The sequence below is a fragment of the Girardinichthys multiradiatus genome, chromosome 24 (genome assembly GCF_021462225.1).
Source record: "Girardinichthys multiradiatus isolate DD_20200921_A chromosome 24, DD_fGirMul_XY1, whole genome shotgun sequence".
Lineage (NCBI taxonomy): Eukaryota > Metazoa > Chordata > Actinopteri > Cyprinodontiformes > Goodeidae > Girardinichthys > Girardinichthys multiradiatus.
The window spans coordinates 10,553,045-10,571,684 of NC_061816.1; positions in this window are offsets into that span (position 1 = coordinate 10,553,045).

Consider the following 18,640-nt stretch of genomic DNA (forward strand, 5'->3'; position numbering starts at 1 on the left):
CAGTCCAGTGCTGCTTCTCTGTAGCCCAGGTCAGGCGCTTCTGCCGCTGTTTCTGGTTCAAAAGTGGCTTGACCTGGGGAATGCGGCACCTGTAGCCCATTTCCTGCACACGCCTGTGCACGGTGGCTCTGGATGTTTCTACTCCAGACTCAGTCCACTGCTTCCGCAGGTCCCCCAAGGTCTGGAATCGGCCCTTCTCCACAATCTTCCTCAGGGTCCGGTCACCTCTTCTCGTTGTGCAGCGTTTTCTGCCACACTTTTTCCTTCCCACAGACTTCCCACTGGGGTGCCTTGATACAGCATTCTGGGAACAGCCTATTCGTTTGAGGGTGTTAATAGTGGCCTTCTGGACAGCAGTCAGGTCGGCAGTCTTACCCATGATTGGGGTTTTGAGTGATGAACCAGGCTGGGAGTTTTAAAGGCCTCAGGAATATTTTGCAGGTGTTTAGAGTTAACTGGTTGATTCAGATGATTAGGTTCACAGCTCGTTTAGAGACCCTTTTAATGATATGCTAATTTTGTGAGATAGGAATTTTGGGTTTTCATGAGCTGTATGCTAAAATCATCCGTATTAAGACAATAAAAGACCTGAAATATTTCAGTTAGTGTGCAATGAATCTAAAATATATGAATGTTAAATTTTCATCGTGACATTATGAAAAATAATGAACTTTATCACAATATGCTAATATTTTGAGAAGGACCTGTACTTTTTCTGTAAGATTTAATAATCTACTTACATAGTTTTTGTGTCATAGCTGGTATTACTTTTTAGTGTGTGTTTTTCTTTCTTTTCTCTTAAAAATGTTGAAAGATTTACTCTGACTGACTTCTCTTCAAGATGAGGTTTACGTTTTATAAAGAAAATAAATCTGAGATTATTTGACTGCAGTCATAGTATCATCCTATTCAACAAGAGTGAGGTTCAGGATTCCTTAAAATATGAATGTTTTTATCTCAAAGGATAACATAAAAAAATGTTTGTCTAAGCATCAATATATGCATGAGTTCTAGCTTTGATAAAATCCACAATTAGTTAGCTTTAAATATTATAACAAAACAATTACAGCCTTGACACTTTAACGTGAAAACTACCTCAGTCATGAGCTTCCTGTTTTATGCAAATATATACTGAAAGATGTGTTTTTTCTATAGTGTAAAAATAAAATAAAATGTATTTTTCCTTGCGTGTATAACATGACACAGTCCTCGTTTTCCAAGTCCGCCTCTGGTTGGCCGATCAGCCCCTCCTGACATCTCCTCTCCCAGAGGCACAAGCTAGCAGGAGGAGAGAGGAGACTGGGTTGAGTAACACAGAATCTCTTGACCAACTGGGTCAAAGATAAGATCGATCAACCTTTTAGATTTGGTTGCCATAAAAGTTTTTGTTTGTACTTTTTAAAGTTCCTGTTTTATTTTGTTTTCCTTCCCACCTCGGACATGTGCATTTCATTTAGTTTTTTTATTTTATTTTACTCTAGCAGCTCCAAATTCAAAGTGAGGAACCAACAACGGATCTAAAGAACTGAACCAAAATTGATCAAGTGACTTTATTGCAGGAACATCTTCCGTTTGTGCCAAGCTGAGAGAAAGTGTGGAAACTGCAGCCCGGTAGAGAAAGTTTTATAAGTGATCCAACAGTCTGACTTTGGACCACTAAATTCTTTCTTTAGGTGGTTTTGAGACTTTAAATTCCTTCTCTGTTTTAGCCTAACCCCCTCCCAGATTAAAATAAGAAGGTATGCCCCTTTCTTTAAACTCCTAAGAGACAAGTAAACCTTAGATGAAAGCTAGATCTTTAATCAGGTCAGATAAAAGTAGAATTAGCCTTTGCATTATTTCAGAATTAGGGTTAGTATTGTTTCAGATGTACTATAAATATATTGATTTTTTGGTAGATTTCAATTAGTTTCTTTTCCCCTCATGAAATAATTAGCAGGAATATAATAATTATTAATAAAATGCATTTTTGATTCCATTAATTACCAGTTCCTGCTTTTATTTCTAATCTTAAATACAATTACTCCAGAGAAACATACAAAATATCCTTCAAATTTATAGTAGAGATCCTTCAGTGTAGAGTGATTGCTGATAGATAATGAGACTGGTTTATTTATGAATATTAATATAGTAGCTTAAAAAGAGATTGCTTTTTTTGTTCTATTTTTATCAACCTGAAACATGTTTGTCTCTCTAGATGCTCAACTGGCAGGAGCCTATGATATGACAAATCACATATTGAATCACTGTAAGCTCACATCAGCAAGAAAAAAAAAAAAAACGATCAATCATACAAACCGGAGAGGAGGAAAAAAAGTTATGAAAATAAAAGGAGACGCAGGGAGGGAAGCTGATCGACTGTTGGTTTGACCTCCACTTACACAAACACCCTCTGAATCTTCATGGCCAGAGGATTTTACTGTATCAATCGCCCCCCCACTCCCAGCCCCTCTTAGCCACCAAACCCACTTGGCTGGACAACCAATAAGTTGCAGCCGAGGACTAAAAGCTCCTGCAGCGTGAGCAACAAAAGGACTCCTACAGTCCTGGAAGGAAAGTGCTCCCTCTCCTCTTGCACTTTCTTCTCCCGTCACTGTAGGAAGACATTATAGAAGTCATTATTCTGGCCCTCCAAGTTGCCACTGAAGCTTCAGAGCTCTGACCTGGCCATGTGTGCTGTGTATGTGTGTGTGTGTGTGTGTGTGTGTGTGTGAGTGTGTGTGTGCGTATTTTTAGGCACTGCAGGATGCCATCCAGACCCACAAAGTGGGAGATGGGAAGCATTAACAGTAATTTTTTTTTCTCATAGTTCTGACTTGGCACATGTTTTTGCATTTCTGCTGGATAAACTTATTTATATGAGCAGATCTATACACACACACGCACAGCTTGCATATATACAAGTATATACAAATACAAAAATGTCAAGGAAAACTCAACCTTTTAGTTGAAACAGGAATTGCTCTTAAATGGAGCGGTTTCTATTATCATAATAAGATACCTATATAATCAGGGCACTAGTTGTTGGTATCACAGCCAATTTGTTTAAGAACAGGAAATGGCTTCAAAGATAATTGTTCTTTGTTTCTGTCAAATATCCATCTCACAGACTGAAAAAAAAGATAATCTGATGCAGAGTTCTGATTAAATGAATTCATCCACTCATATAACTTGAGCTCTAGATGATGCATTTTTGTTTAACGTGTGGGAATGATTGTACAACAAAACCTGTAATCATTTTCTCTTTAAACAGATCTGGATGCACAAGTTTGAATTTATGGTAGATTTTCTCTATAAAGTTATACATTCAGGATTAGATATATACCGCATGTTTACACTCACGGTATACAAACATTTACTTGCTAACATTAAATTAAATTAAATTTTCATCAGCAAGGTAGGATTATAAAGTGTATTTACTAAATGCCTAAATTTGTAGCTCCCTCACTCACACACACCTTTTCAGCTCTGCACACACATTTTCACTGGGATCAGGGTTGCCCATAAACCACTTTGTAAATAATATTGTTGTCTGCTGGGGGTCATTATCCATTCGAATGACCCATTTCCCCTGAAATCCTTTAAGCCTTCTAATGCTGACAAATTTTAAACCATGTAGTCATGATTTTTGATGGGAAGCACGTTCTTTTTTTTTTTTTTTTTTTAACGAGACAACAGTAACAAATCCCATAATCTGCATATTAGCAATACGCAGAAGCAAGATTTTTATACATTATGTACAAACTGTTTATTTCATGCAAATAGGCAATTTCTTTCTGTGTTCTGATTAACTGATTAATTTGCTTAATTAATTTGCTAGCTTCCTTTGGGTAATTTGTTAACCCAAGAACAGCCAGCACACTCCTAACAGTATCCTCTCCTCTTACCCTGGAGCCACAGTGCACACTGAAGGGAACCTGCCTCTTCTCAAGGCTGAAGCTCTTCTGAAAACATTATTTGTAAATGTTTGGAGCATTTGCATTTTGTTGATTTTAGTTTTTTTGTTGTTGTTGTTGCCAGGCATTTCTGTTTTTCAAGGCACATGTGTAAAATCTTTGATAAAGTGTAACCTGGTAAACTGCCTTGTACATAGCATGCTACTATTATTCAAAAACAGTTTAAAGTATATTTGTATTCCTAATCAGTACAGTGACCAAATGAATAATTGATAACTGACAAATCTTCAAGTAGTTATTGGATCACATGCAATAATCCATTACTCAACAAATCTCAACAAGGCAGTTCATCTTTTTCTGTATGTTTTAAAACATAATTAAATTGTACCAATCTTGTACCACTGTTCAGGGTTGGTCATGTGCTCCGGCAGCAAAAAATAAAAAACGTCCCCACACAATGATGCTGACACCATCTTGCAGTGGTAGATTTCCAAACACAGAATTTTGCATAAAGTTTTTTCTGATCTCATCTGACCAGAACACCTTCTTTCACAGTTTTGTTGTGTCCTTTACATTGCCTGTGGCAAACATAGGGAACTTCTTATGGCTTTCTTTTAACAATGACTTCCTTCTTGATACTCATCCACAAAAGGTCAGATTTGTTGTTTTTATCTACAGATTTTGTAGTTTTATCACTAGAGTCTCCTGGAGGTGTGGCTCTAAGGTTAGGTGGATGGCCATTTATTGGTAGGTGTACAGTTATGGAAAGCTTTTTAATTTTCAGTAGATGGATTTAATAGAGCTCTGTGAGGTGTTCAATGCTTGGGAAATTATTTTATAACTTATCCCTGCTTTAAACCCCTCCATAACTTTATCTCGTACCTGTTTATTGTGTTTCTTTGTCTTCATGATATTGTTTGTACTCTAACGTTCTCGAACAAACTTCTGAGGCCGGAAACAGAACAGCTGGATTTATACTGATCTTAAATCAAACACAGGTGGACTATGTTTACCTGTTAGCTAACATCTAAAAGTCATTGGTTGCACTGGATTTAATTTAGGAACAGAGGATGGAGGGCTGCATACAAATGCACTCCACACTTTTGAGATTTTTGTTTGTTAAACATTCTATCCTTAAAAAATCCCAATAAAATACATCAAAGTTTATGGTTGTAACATAACATACAAGGGGTATGAACCTATTTGCAAGACATGAACCTATGAACCTATTTGATTCAAAAGGCTATTGTTTGAAATATGCAACTGCTTTACCATCAACTGTGGATTGAAACATGTATGATATTTCCTCTTGTTTCTTGTATTTCAAAAGATAAATGGTCAATGGACAGAATGTATGCAGAGCTTTTCTAGTAATACAACTACTCTAAGTGCTTCACACTAGACCCATATTAGCCCAGTCACTACTATACATTTGCACACATTTATAAACCAATACGCAGATCGGTAGGCAACTTGCAGTTTAGTGCCTTGCCCAGAGACACACTGACATGTGGCAGGAGGAAGTTGGACTCAAACTCACAATTTTCGGATTGCGAAATGACCACTCTAACCAAAGCTGTCCCCTCTTTTCACCCTTTTTTTCCCTGTAAGAAATAGGTAAGAAGTCCTTTCAATTTCAAACTTCCTGCAGGTGGCATGGATATTGTCCAACTCCTTTTTGCATTTGACCTTATAAATCCTGTCTGGGTGCTGCAGTTATGCGCTTCAGAGTTCTCAGGTTTGTTTATCGTGTCAGAATCATCCATGAGTGCATCTCGATGCGTCAAAAAATGTTGAAAAAAATGTTTTTCCTCTCACCCCTAAAGGACACTGTAAATTGTAGAAACCTCTTATCAACCAGAAGACCCTATCCCCATTGGGACACATGGTGGTGGTGGCATCATGCTGTGGAGATGCTTCAGCCGGACCTGGGAATCTGGTCAGAGTTGATGGGAAGATGGACAAAGGCATGCTACTCTTTTTAAATCTTTACTTGAAGAAAATGTTACACCATTTTCTATCCACTTTACAATTAACACTAATTGAAAAGTGCTGATTATCACATAGAATCTAAAATTTGTTTTAGGGTTCAACCACTAAATACTCCAGGATAAACAAGATAAAATTACTTCATCACCCTAAACTCAGAGGGTAACAACCTGGTTTAATCCTGGAGGAAGTAATTTATGAGGATCTGCTGTACGTACTGTATATCCCTGATTTATTCATGATCTAATTGAGGTTAACTGAAACTCCACTTAACAGTCTTCAGTCCGTCAACATTAAGCAGCGGCTGTAGTAAATTAAATTTGTTTCCAATGCAGCTAAAAAGTGGAAACAAAACACATTTTTTTATTTCGCACCTTATTGTTACAAACTCCATTTAGGTTCAGATAGCCGTTTTCTTTATAATGGTTGCAGTACTGCATAAATCCCTCTCATCAACAGCCCTGATCTTGATATTATTGCTGCATTTGTCATGTTAAAGATCATCAGAGGTTCCTTTCAGGCTCCATCCTCTCTGCCATCAACATGATCACCAGCACCTTTATTTTCAACCTCATCATCACCGCAGCTGCTGTTGTCGCCACCTTCTTCTTTTTGCTCTGTGATTGTTCTGGCCCTCTTGTATCTCTTGATTCAGGGTCTAGAGAAGGCCTTGCGCTTTTAGGCAGAGCGACTGATGGTGAGAAAGAAGGGGGGGGGGGGGGGGTGTAAAAAAGGAGGAGGAGGACAGAGGAAGCAGGGGAATCAGGACGGAGGCTGTAATAGGAGACTGCCAGCAGGAGGGCTGTTTACTGTCACTGAAGGAGGAGAAACGAGAGATGGGAGGGGTGGGATGGAGGGAGCTGCACAATGAGAGGAAAAGAAGATGAAGGAGGATGAATAGATGAAGGGCAACGGTTAGGAAAAAAACAGACTGAATAAACGAAAAGATTTCTTGGTTTGTAATGTCACTGATTCCATGAACTGTCATTTTTTACATTACCACTGAAATAAAACAAAGATAACTTCATGTATCTTTGTCATTTTGGACATTCTGGGAACATTAAAGCAACACTACATGTGTTCTGCTTTATACTATATTTGTTGATCAGAATAAAATGCTGTGAAATAATATTTGCCTCCTTACAGATTCATTCTCGTTTGCTTTTTGTCACATTTAAATATTTACGATCAAATTAAATTTTATATCAAAGACAACCTCAGTAAGTAAAAATTTAGTTTTTAAATTATTGCTTCAGTTAAGGAAAAAAAAAAGCCATCTTAACCAACCTGGCCTGGTGTGAAAAAGTAATTACTTCTTAAATCTAATAACTGGCTGTGACATGCTTGGCACCAACATCTGCCATCAACTGCTTGAGTTAACTGCCAATGAGTTTTTTACCCAACTGTGGAGGAATTTTGGCATGTCCAACCTGTTTAGGGTCACGTCACAAAATCTTAATCGGATTTAAGACAAGACTTTCACTAGGTCACTGAAAAATCTTTAATTTGTATCTTTTTAATCAATCAGTGGTGGACTCGCTGGTGTGCTGCTGCATAACCCATGTGTGCTTGAGCTTAAGGTACAAACTGATGGTTTGACTAACTAATGGTTCCATCAATGACAGCAGATGGTCCAGGTCCTGAAGTAGCAAAGCAGCACCAGACCCTCACACTACCCTAACCATATTTGACTTGAGGTAGTTTTCTTTTCCTGAAATACCGTGTTCACCACAAAAGTAACGAGGTGCATTTTATCCAAAAAGTTCTACTTTTGTCTTTCTAGTCCACAGAATATTTTCCCAAGTGTTGAGGATCATCAAGCTGTGGTTTTGTCTTTTTTACTCATTGATGTGTCCTACCTAGTGTGGAGGTGCATGAAGCTTAATGTAGACTGTCCTGCACTCAAATTTAAATTCTTGAACTTTGACCAGTGTGCTGTGAGGGACACCCTCACAGCCAACAGACAGGATTTCTATCAAACTGCTCTGGACCAAGCAGAAAGAGGTACAATGTGGAAACGTCTCCTCTTGTTGGTTTTAGCACAGGAAAATATTGCAGCTTTGCACATAAAACGTAACAAATATCTACATATTATTTTGAGAGCCTCCAGAGCTCCAGATATAGGACAGACGCCCCCTCAATAAATGAAATCATATTTTGAAAACTACTGTTGATATTAATAGTAATCTGTAATAAAATCTACTAGATCTGTCTGGAAAAAAAAAGTGAATATCGAAGAAATCCCTAAGGGAGCAAATACTTTGTCAGTAAATGAATCTGTTTTCCATCCTTCAGAGGAGGAAGCAGCACAGCTGCTTCAAATGAGAAGCGGAGAGAACCATGGGAGGATAATATTGTTTAGCCTTGGATCCAGTGCTCAACCATGACCTTCTATTGATAAAACCAAAAGCATTAAACTTTGGATAAACTAACAGTAGCACGGACCTGCTATGTTACATTTTCAACACAACTTAATCAATAACCCATTAGATAAATAAAAAGGAAGGTTTCATTCAATTCGTGTATTTGCTTTAAATCTAATGAAAGACAAATTTCAGGACAGTTTTTTTCTAAGTTGAGCAAATTATCCTAAGGGGGCAATAGATGAAAGAATGAACAACAAAAAGAATAATCCAATTTAAGGTGGCAAACAAAATAAAAACCAAATATCTAGAAAAGACATTTTAGTTTATTTAGTTAAACATGCAACCCTGCGGATGAGAGCTTCCCCACAGCATGATACTGCCATCACCATGGTGATGTGGTGCTACAGGTGTTTTAACGGCTGTATTTAGGCAGCTTCGGAAGGCTATTGGATGGCACCAGATTTTATTTGGGGTATCAAATTATGGCTGGGTCAATACAAAGGTCTTTTTTTGAAAAAAACTCCAAAATCCTGTATCCTTTTCCTTGTAGAAGTACACACTGCCCTCTGTTGTTCTAATACATAAAACCCCAATAAACCACATTAAAGCTTATTGTTGTAACGTGACAAAATGAGAAAAAGTCCAAGGGGTATTAATACTTTAGCAAGGCACTGTAAAAACCTGTTCCTCCATGTCCTTCTGATTTTGATTTCCATTTTAAAGTACTTGAGATAATTTTCTGCACTTCTTTATATGGTTTCCCATTTTCAATCATTTTTAGCCAAACACCTAATGACCAATTGTGCTAAAGTCGTAGAGAGGAGCTAAGTATAACCAGTTACCTTAATCTTATTTAAAGGACCCCTTCTTCCAATTATAGCCAACAAATCTTTAAACAGCCTCTGTTTAGTTGCAAATATAATTTCAAATACATCTGAAGCTTTCATTTTAATGACTCCAAAATCATCTTGGTGTTAAAATCTTAGATTCCTATTTCCATTGTGATTCTGAGTTTGCCTGGGCTTTGTCCAATGTTGTCACGTTTTGCACCTCCACGCCACACAAACACAATCCTGCTGCTCAAAGGACAAAACGACAAAAGAGAGCTTCCTACTCAGTCAAAGAAACGTTCATTAAAGACACTCTTAACCACTAAGATTAATTGCTATCAGATAAGATCCTCTTTGCCTGTACTCAGACCTCACCTGTCATACTGACACGCCCTCTCAAGCTCTCACCTGTCGTGCTGCTCCAGCATTCTTTACCAGGCGTTGGGATCGGCTCCAACAACTGTCAATTATCCGTAAGCAAATCCCACAAGTGACTGACAAGCCAGTAGAGCTAGGGATCAAGTTCAGTCCCTCGGGGATCTCTGCGTGTGTGTGTGTGTGTGTGTGTGTGTGTGTGTGTGTGTGTGTGTGTGTGTGTGTGTGGAGTCCAACCTGTGACACGACCAAGCTCTGACTTCAAGCGGATCAGGTTAACTGGAAGTTGATGGGCTGAAAAAACACAAATTGTTTTTGTGGTCGAGGCCTTGTGGTCTGAAGATGGAGACAACAACAACAACAGACAAACATGACATATAGGCGCATGAAGATGAGTTTTGTATGTGTAGAGTAGGCATCAGATGGGGTAAGATTCTCACTGTATGAGAAACTTGAGTAAAAACCCCTAGTTTCACGGTATTTTCACAAAAATGAATAACAGTAACAATTATGATTAATTGCTTTTCAAGCAAGAATTATTTCTGCTGCTGCTGAAGTAATATTGCAAACAACACATTATTACAGTTATAATCATGTTATCTACAATACTTGTTTAAGGTTATCTGAATAAATTAAACACAGCTAAAATAATTATTAGTTTTCTGGTGCTTATTATGCAGAACATCTGTCATTCTGATCTTTTATTAAACTACCAGTATAAAAAGCTGATTTTAGCCAATGCAGCTTTACTTTTTACACAATACCTTTTATAATTTTTCTTGGAGACAAGGGAAAAGAGAACACGTCTTCTTTTAGCCAGCTGACCAGCAGTTTGTAACATGTCGGATAGGGGAAGCTTAGAGTAACCGTGTGGAGCATAGAAAACTGGTATGACAAAAAAATTAGCCTCCAGGTTTTGTTTATCGGCCTCGCTCCTCTCGCATCACTCTACCCAGAACTTGTCCACCTTAATTGATTCTGGTAGTGAACAAAATCTTATAGATGAAGATTTAGTTAAAAGAGCCCAGATCGAAACTGAACCTCTTACTAAACCCTCCTTAGTTTCTGTTTTAAATGGACAAGGACTTCAGCGTATAACTCATCGCCCGAAGCCTTTAGTGTTGTTGCCCTCTAGTAATCACAGAGAGGAGATTTCTTTCTTCGTGTTTCCTATAGCCTGAAATGACATAGTGTTAGGTTTCCCATGGTTATGTGAACACAATCCACACCTAAATTGGCCCAAAGGTCAAATTGAATCATGGTCCTCTAAGTGTCATACATGTTGCCTTAAGTCAGCTATTGTTCAGCCTCATTCCACTCCTGTTGAAGATGTAAGTGAGTACCCGGATTTGTCCCAGGTTCCTACTATATACCACGTTCTGAAACAAGCCTTCAATAAAACTAAACCTTACCCCCCCATTGGCCATACGATTGCGACATTGATCTACTTCCTGGTGCGCCGCTACCCTCTAGTAGGTTATACAAAATCTCCAGGCCAGAACAAGAGTCCCTAGAGACCTACATAAATGAGTCGCCAGCTGCAGGATTAATCCAGCCGTCTTCTTCACCATTAGGAGCGGGGTTCTTCTTTGTAGGCAAGAAAGATGGGTCTCTCCGACCATGTATTGATTATAGGGGATTGAATCAGATAACAGTTAAAAACAAGTATCCACTTCCAGTACGTGAAGCTACCATCTTTTCTAAATTAGATTTAAGAAACACTATCACTTAGTCAGAATCCGCCAGGGGGATGAGTGGAAGACAGCATTCAAAACACCTTTGGGACATTTTGAGTATCGAGTAATACCTTTAGGCCTTTGTAATGCCCCAGGAGTTTTTCAGTCAGTCAACGACTTACTGAGAGACTTTTTGAATGTTTTTATTTTTGTTTACCTCGATGACATCTTGGTCTACTCACGTGACTTAACGAAACACCAGCAACACATTTGCCTTGTCCTCTAGAGACTATTGGAGAATCGTCTGTTCGTAAAAGCAGAGAAGTGTGAATTTCACAAGAAGTCAGTTACGTTCCTGGGATTCATTCTCGAGGGTGGACAAGTTCGCTCCGACCGGGACAAGGCGAAAGCGGTTCTCGAATGGCCAGTACCTGACTCACGCTAGCAGTTGCAACGTTTTCTGGGGTTCGCCAACTTTTAATGCTGGTTCATCAAAAACTACAGCCAGACGGCGGCACCGCTAACAGCTTTAACATCTACTAAGATCACCTTCAGTTGGGGTCCTGAAGCAGATAAGGCCCTACTTGTCCTCAAGCAGAAATTTGCCCAGGCTCCCATCTTGATTCATCCTGATCCTTCCAGACAATTTGTGCTGGAGGTCGATGCTTCTGACAATGGGGTTGGCGCTGTTTTATCTCAGCAATCAGGGGAAGACGGCAAGCTCCATCCTTGTGGGTTCTTCTCTCACCGACTTAGCAACACTGAACACAATTATGATGTAGGAGACAGAGAACTGCTAGCGATCAAGTTAGCCTTAGAGGAATGGCGGCATTGGTTAGAGGGTGCCGTTCATCCTATTTTAGTGTGGACTGATCACAGAAACCTGGCTCATTTGCAGTCAGCTAAAAGACTGAATTCACGACAGGCACATTGGTCACTTTTCTTTTCTCGTTTCAACATCTCTATTTCTTTCAGACCAGGTACCAAGAACGTCAAATGGTATGCACTTTCCCTACATTTCTCACCCGACAGCTTCGACAAGGTACCGGAACCTATTGTTCCTCCCAATTGTACAGTTGGAACTATAATTTCGCTCTGCAAACTGACCCAGATCCTGGAACAGGGCCTGCCAACCGTACTTATGTACCAGCAGTCATGAGGACTCAACTTATCCAGCGGTTTCACACCGCCAAGTTTTCAGCTCACCCTGGGATGAGTCGAACCATTGCCTTAATACGTAGGCGATTTAGGTGGCCATCCCTTCACAGTGACACTAAGGAATATGTACTTTCTTGTGCGGTGTGTGCTAGAAATAAACACAGCACTCAACCTCCTTCAGGCATCCTGCAACCTCTGAACATTCCAAGACGACCTTGGTCTCATACACCCTTAGATTTTGTGACAGGGTTACCCAGATCCAACGGCATGACTGCCATACTTACCATAGTGGATTGTTTTTCTAAGGCTTGTCACCAAGTTCCACTAAGACGCCTTCCTTCTCCTTTCCAGACTGCTCAGTTATTGATGAAATATGTTTTCAAACTCCATGGCATTCCTCAGGACATTTTGTCCAACCGTGGGCCCCAATTCATTTCCCAGGTGTGGAAAAAGTTTGGTTCTGCCCTTGGGGCCAGGGTGTCTTTAACTTCAGGTTACCATCCCCAGTCTAATGGCCAGACTGAAAGATTAAACCAACAGCTAGAATCGGCACTCAGCTGTCTGATCTCTTCAAACCCCTTGGACTGGTGTAAACACCTCCCCTGGGTGGAATATGCCATCAACTCGCAAGTTTCTTCTGCTACCGGTGTTACCCCGTTTGAGGCCTCCATGAGTTACCAACCACCCCTGTTTGCTCCGGACGAAGGTGATATTGCCGTCACCTCTGTTCGTTGTCACATCCGCCGTTGCAAACAGCTTTGGGCTGCGACGGTTCGGGCACTTCACTATACGGCTACTCAGAACAAGAGAATTGCAGATCGCAAACGTCGACCGGCTCCGGTCTATCGTCCCGGCCAAAAGGTTTGGCTGTCTTCTCGGGACATTCCCCTTAAGGCCATGTCCAAGAAGTTGTCTCCTCATTTCATTGGTCCTTATATTATAGAGTGTGTCATCGGCACCTCTGCTGTCTGCCTCCGCCTTCCTCCCTCACTTCGTGTTCATCCCATGTTCCACATCTCTAAGGTCAAACCTTTCGTGGTCAGTGATTCTGTGTTTATAAATGAGGGTCCACGCTAAGAGGACTTGTCTATTGAAGGATAAAAGTTTAATGGAGAGTTTCTCAAAGGCCTTGTAGAAATCCAGGAAGAAAATATAGCTATCGTCAGGTGCCAAACAGTAATAATCAAGTAAATCTAAGACTAGTCTGATGTTATCAGAGATGTGTGTGTTTTTCATAAAGCCTGGCTGTGTCTCATTGTTATTATGTAGACATATAGCTCTCCAATTATCAATAAAAAGTAAGTATTTGTTTGGTTTTGGTATGAATGTTATGAGGCCTTGAGTAAGAGTAGGAGGGAGAGTGTTATTCTCTATACTTTCTAGGAAAACCCGTAAAAGAAATGTATGAATAGAGAATAATTTATAAAACTCTGCAGACAGACCATCTGTACCAGGAGATTTGTTCTCTTTAGGAGCATTATTACAGTTAATACAGTGATTTCCTCCACTGTCACAATCATTCCTATCTTCCACATCAGTAGTTTTTAAGTTTTGAACATTGTTGAGGAATTACCTCATAATATTTTGAGTCATATAAATTAGAGTTAAATGGGAACAGAACTTTGAAATTTTTCTAAATTGTCGGAAATATTGCCATAATTTGTTTTTGATCTGTGTTTTTTAAAGCCTAAAAAAGTATTCAGAATTTTGTTCTCCATCCTCCAGCCATCTCTTCCTGGATCTAATAAAAGCACCTGCAGCCTTGTGTTGATATAAGCTGTCCAGAAGGTCTGTTACAACAACCTGTCACTCTCCATGATTTCTTCTGGGGAATTCTAGTAATATGAATTAATTTTGCTATTCACTTCTATCTCTTCAGCTTTTCTCAGTTTAGCAATTTGACTCCCATATCTTCTTAAGAATTTGCAAGCCTCAAATTTAAAAAGTTCCCAATTGCTACAAATATATTCCTCTCTGTTAGTCTTCTTCCAGTAAAACATAATTTGTTAAGTTGAATATTAACCATTTGATGTTTTATAAGGGAATTGTTTAACTTCCAATAAGAAAATCTATAAGCTGTATAATGAGGAGCAAGTATTCGGATATTATTGGGAATAGCTCCATAATCTATAAGAGGCGTAGAAAGTATATCAACAGTAATATTGTCTCTATTAATACAGATGGAAACAAGACAAAAGTCAATGTGAGATTGTCTGGATCATATTGCTCCAGGGAAATATTTTACCATCTGTAAAATTTTCTCTCCAAATATCCACAACATTAAATTTCTCCATTCATTTTTTTAAGGTTGCATTGAGGTCTGTCGCCTTGGAGGCCATCTATCAATCATATTATCTAAGGCCATGTCAAGTACCAATTAGTACGATTGAATCTGGGTATGTGGAAAGCCAAGGTAATTCTGTCTTCTAAGGAGTCAAGTAATTTATTATTTTCAGCTTTAGTATTATAACAATAAATATTAACTGTAATAAATACCGTTGTTGTATCTGATTACTGAGCAGATGTAGAGTATGAGGGTGTCACATTCAGATGGTAACACAGTTCCAGAGAAATTATTTTTAAGTGTCACGACACCAGCAGAATGCTCAGATCCGTGGGAAAACCACATTTTATTTCACCATTGTGATTTCCAAAACTTTGTGTCAGCAGATGTGGAATGACTTTCTTGAAAGAAACAAAAATCAGTTATAAGTTGTTTGGCAAATAAGAATATAGCTTTGCGTTTACAAGCTTGACTAAACCCCTGTTTGGCAGCTTCTTCTTCTGGTCAGCGGACTAGGTATCGAAACTAGGAATCAAATCAAAATATTTGAATGATTCCGGGAGAATTGGAATGTCAGTCCCGGTTCTCATTGATTGTCGAGACTTGATGCCCAACCCTAATTTTCACGAGTCATATCAAAACAGAGAGTTCACATGCTATCATTAGCATAACACTGACCCAAACAGAAGCATGGCCTGTACAAACTGAAGACTGTAGCTATTTGTGTCAAGCCGGATGTATGATAAGAAACACGAGGCTGCCCTCCAGTAACACCTGTTGGGACAACATTTCTGTCGCTATTACGAAGAACAGATACTGCCGCATGTGGAACATCTCTGATGAGTGGATAAAATAGGGACAAAATTATAATACTAATGTAGATCATGTAATACTGGTGAAATGTAGTTTTATTCTAGTACAATTAAAGCTACTTAGTTTTAACAATACACAATTCATTCATTCATTCTAAGGTGGTTAAATGACTAAGATTGATATGGGGTCTTTTGATATTCCTACTTATCTGTTTGAATATTGAAAAATGTAAGTTGCATAAAAAAAAACAACATAACAGGAAATAATCAGGACATATTCTCATTCTCACAGAATTCATTTAGTGCTCTTATCACAACTAAACATAACACAGCCTTTATAATTATTTTCTCAAAACAGAGTATATTTTCTGTGGTTGTACAAGCGTTAACGTAAACATGCTTGGTGTACATCTTATCTTTTTTTGGCAACTTTTAAAATTTTTCCGTCCAATTCCCTGAACAGTTGTCTGACAATGGAGCCTTTATCTATCTGAGGACAGGTTAAAGGATGAGTCTCGACCTCACCTTACAACCTGAGCGCGCTCATAGGGCATGGGGCCATATTAATGTCCTGAGTTAAACACAGTAATTACTCAGCTTTATTGTTCCCATAATACATCATCCATCAGGGCCCGACTGTATGTTTGTGGGTCTTTGACAGAGAAGCTGACTGAATGCTGAATCAAAGAGGCGACTTTCAACTCCTATCAAATATCTGCTCAGAAAGGAGAGGAAGAGGGAAAGGTAATGGATCAGGGACGTTTCTTAGTTTGGGCAGCTGTGACTCAGGAAGATTATCCACAAACTGTAACATCAGTGCTTCGATCCTCGTGTCTTCAGTCTAAATGTCCCAAGGACATATGCTCTTCAGCAAGACAATCGACCCTCTAATTCCAGTGTATAAATATGTGGAAAAGAGCCAAAACTACCCACCATATATTATTTGCAACCCTGGAAAGGATGTAAAAAATATTTGTTGGGACAATCATTAGCCTACAAACAGTTCCTAATAAACAAATATAATTGAATTTTTTTTTTAAATACTGCTTTAAGTTTAGAGTGTCCTGTTTCCCTGAGGCACATACAATGCTTGGACAAATAAAAAGTCTCCACCTGGATTTAACTAAGCAAATAGGTACGAGCCTCCCAGTAACTGGATAATTACTGGATGGGTGATTATGTTTCAGCTGGCAACAAGTTATTTAACCCCAACTGGTGCAATGATTTGCTTCTCATTTATTAAAACAACCATGTCCAAAGACACATCCTGTGTTCGTGGAAAAGATGTCAGTCTGTTTCAGAAGGGTCAAATCATTGGCCTGCATCAAGCAGAGAAAACATCTAAGGACATTGCAGAAACTACCTAAGTTGGGTTAAGAACTGTCCAACGTATTATTAAAAACTGGAAGGACAGTGGGGACCCATCGTCTTTGAGGAAGAAATGAGGCTGGAAAAAATTATTTAATGATTGTTATCGGCGATCAATTTAAACGTTTGGTGAAATCAAATGGAAGAAAGACAACAGTAGAACTCCGGGCTATGTTTAATAGTGAAAGTAAGAGCATTTCCACACACATAATGCGAAGGGAACTCAAGGGATTGGGACTGAACAGCTGTGTAGCCTTAAGAAAACCCCTAATCAGTGAGGCTAATTGGAAAAAAAAGGCTTTAATTTGCTGGAGAGCATAAAGATTGGACTCTGGAGCAATGGAAAAAGGTCTGATGCGTCCAGATTTGATGCACCCATCATCCCTAGTGTCTACTGTACAAGCCTGTGGGGGCAGTGCTATGATCTGGGGTTGCTGCAGGTGGTCAGGTCTGGGTTCAGCAACAATATGTGTTCAAAGAATGAGGTCAGCTGACTACCTGAATTTACTGAATGACCAGGTTATTCCATCAGTGGAGTTTTTCTTCCTTGATGGCACAGCCATATTCCAAGATGACAATGCCAGGATTCATGGGACTCGAATTGTGAAAGAGTGGTTCAGGGAGCATGAGACATCATTCTCACACATGGATTGGCCACCACAGAGTCCAGACCTCAACCCCATTGAGAATCTTTGGGATGTGCTGGAGAAGGCTTTGTGCAGTGGTCATACTCTACCATCATCAATGCAAAATCTTGGTGAAAAATTAATGCAACACTGGGAGGAAATAAATCTTGTGACATTGCAGAAGTTTATTAAAACAATGCCACAGCGAATGTGTGCTGTAATTAAAGGTAAAGGCGGTCCAACGAAATATTAGTGTGTGACCTTTTTTTTTTTTTGGTGGCGACTTTTTTTTTGGCCAGGCAGTGTATATGACATGTCACAGGAGCCCATTTCGCATATAAACTTTTCAAAATGGGAAAAACAGTAAAACATGCCATTAAGGTAAGATATATCGATTAAATGAAATAAAAACAAATCTGGTGTTTCATACAAGCCACTGGAAGTTTAATTGGAACCACGTGCTTTGGTTAGATGAGACTAAGACTGAAGTTTTCAACAGGGGAAAAGTGGGGGATCTGTGATGCCGTGGGCCTGTTTTTGATACAAAAGTCTTGTGAAGCTTGTTAGAATCTGACAGCTTGCCAGCAGCTGTTGGACCTGTGCTCTTCAGGTCCAGAGTTACTTGCTTGAGCTGTAGACCTTGTAGCCATCAGCATGCTACAACATCTTCCGTCAGCAACCTTAGGATCTGTTCGTTCACTAGTTTTATTGAATCTTTTTTTTTTTTTTTTTTTTACAAAACCATCACAGAGAACCACCATCGGACTGAATTGGGGTGCATAATGATGAGATCTGGGCCCATATGCTCAAGATTCTCAGAGTTCCCTCAGAGAGCTCCTATTTTAGCCTCAAAGTTCCTTGCAAGGAGTCTCAGCTTCAGAGTGATTGGGTTCACTGCTGAGAGCAACTCTGAGCTAGGAGACAACAGAAATTCCTGTCTTAGTGAGGAGGTGTGGTTGAACCCGTTGCTAGGTGTGACGATGTCTTCTAAGAGCTGTGATTGAATGTTACAAAAGTCACAGAAATAAACAAATGCGATCCTAGTAATCAGAGGTAAGAAATTAACCAATCATAGAAGTCACACTGGATTCGAAGACAAAACTTAGCAAACTTAAAATAATTGTCACACAGCATCAAAATGTTTCAATGTAGCTTATTTACATGCTCATTATTTTGATTCACTTATTGTTATACTGTTTACTCATCATGCTGGTCGTTTTCCTACTTCATCTATTTAATATTAATGTGGACACTCACCTG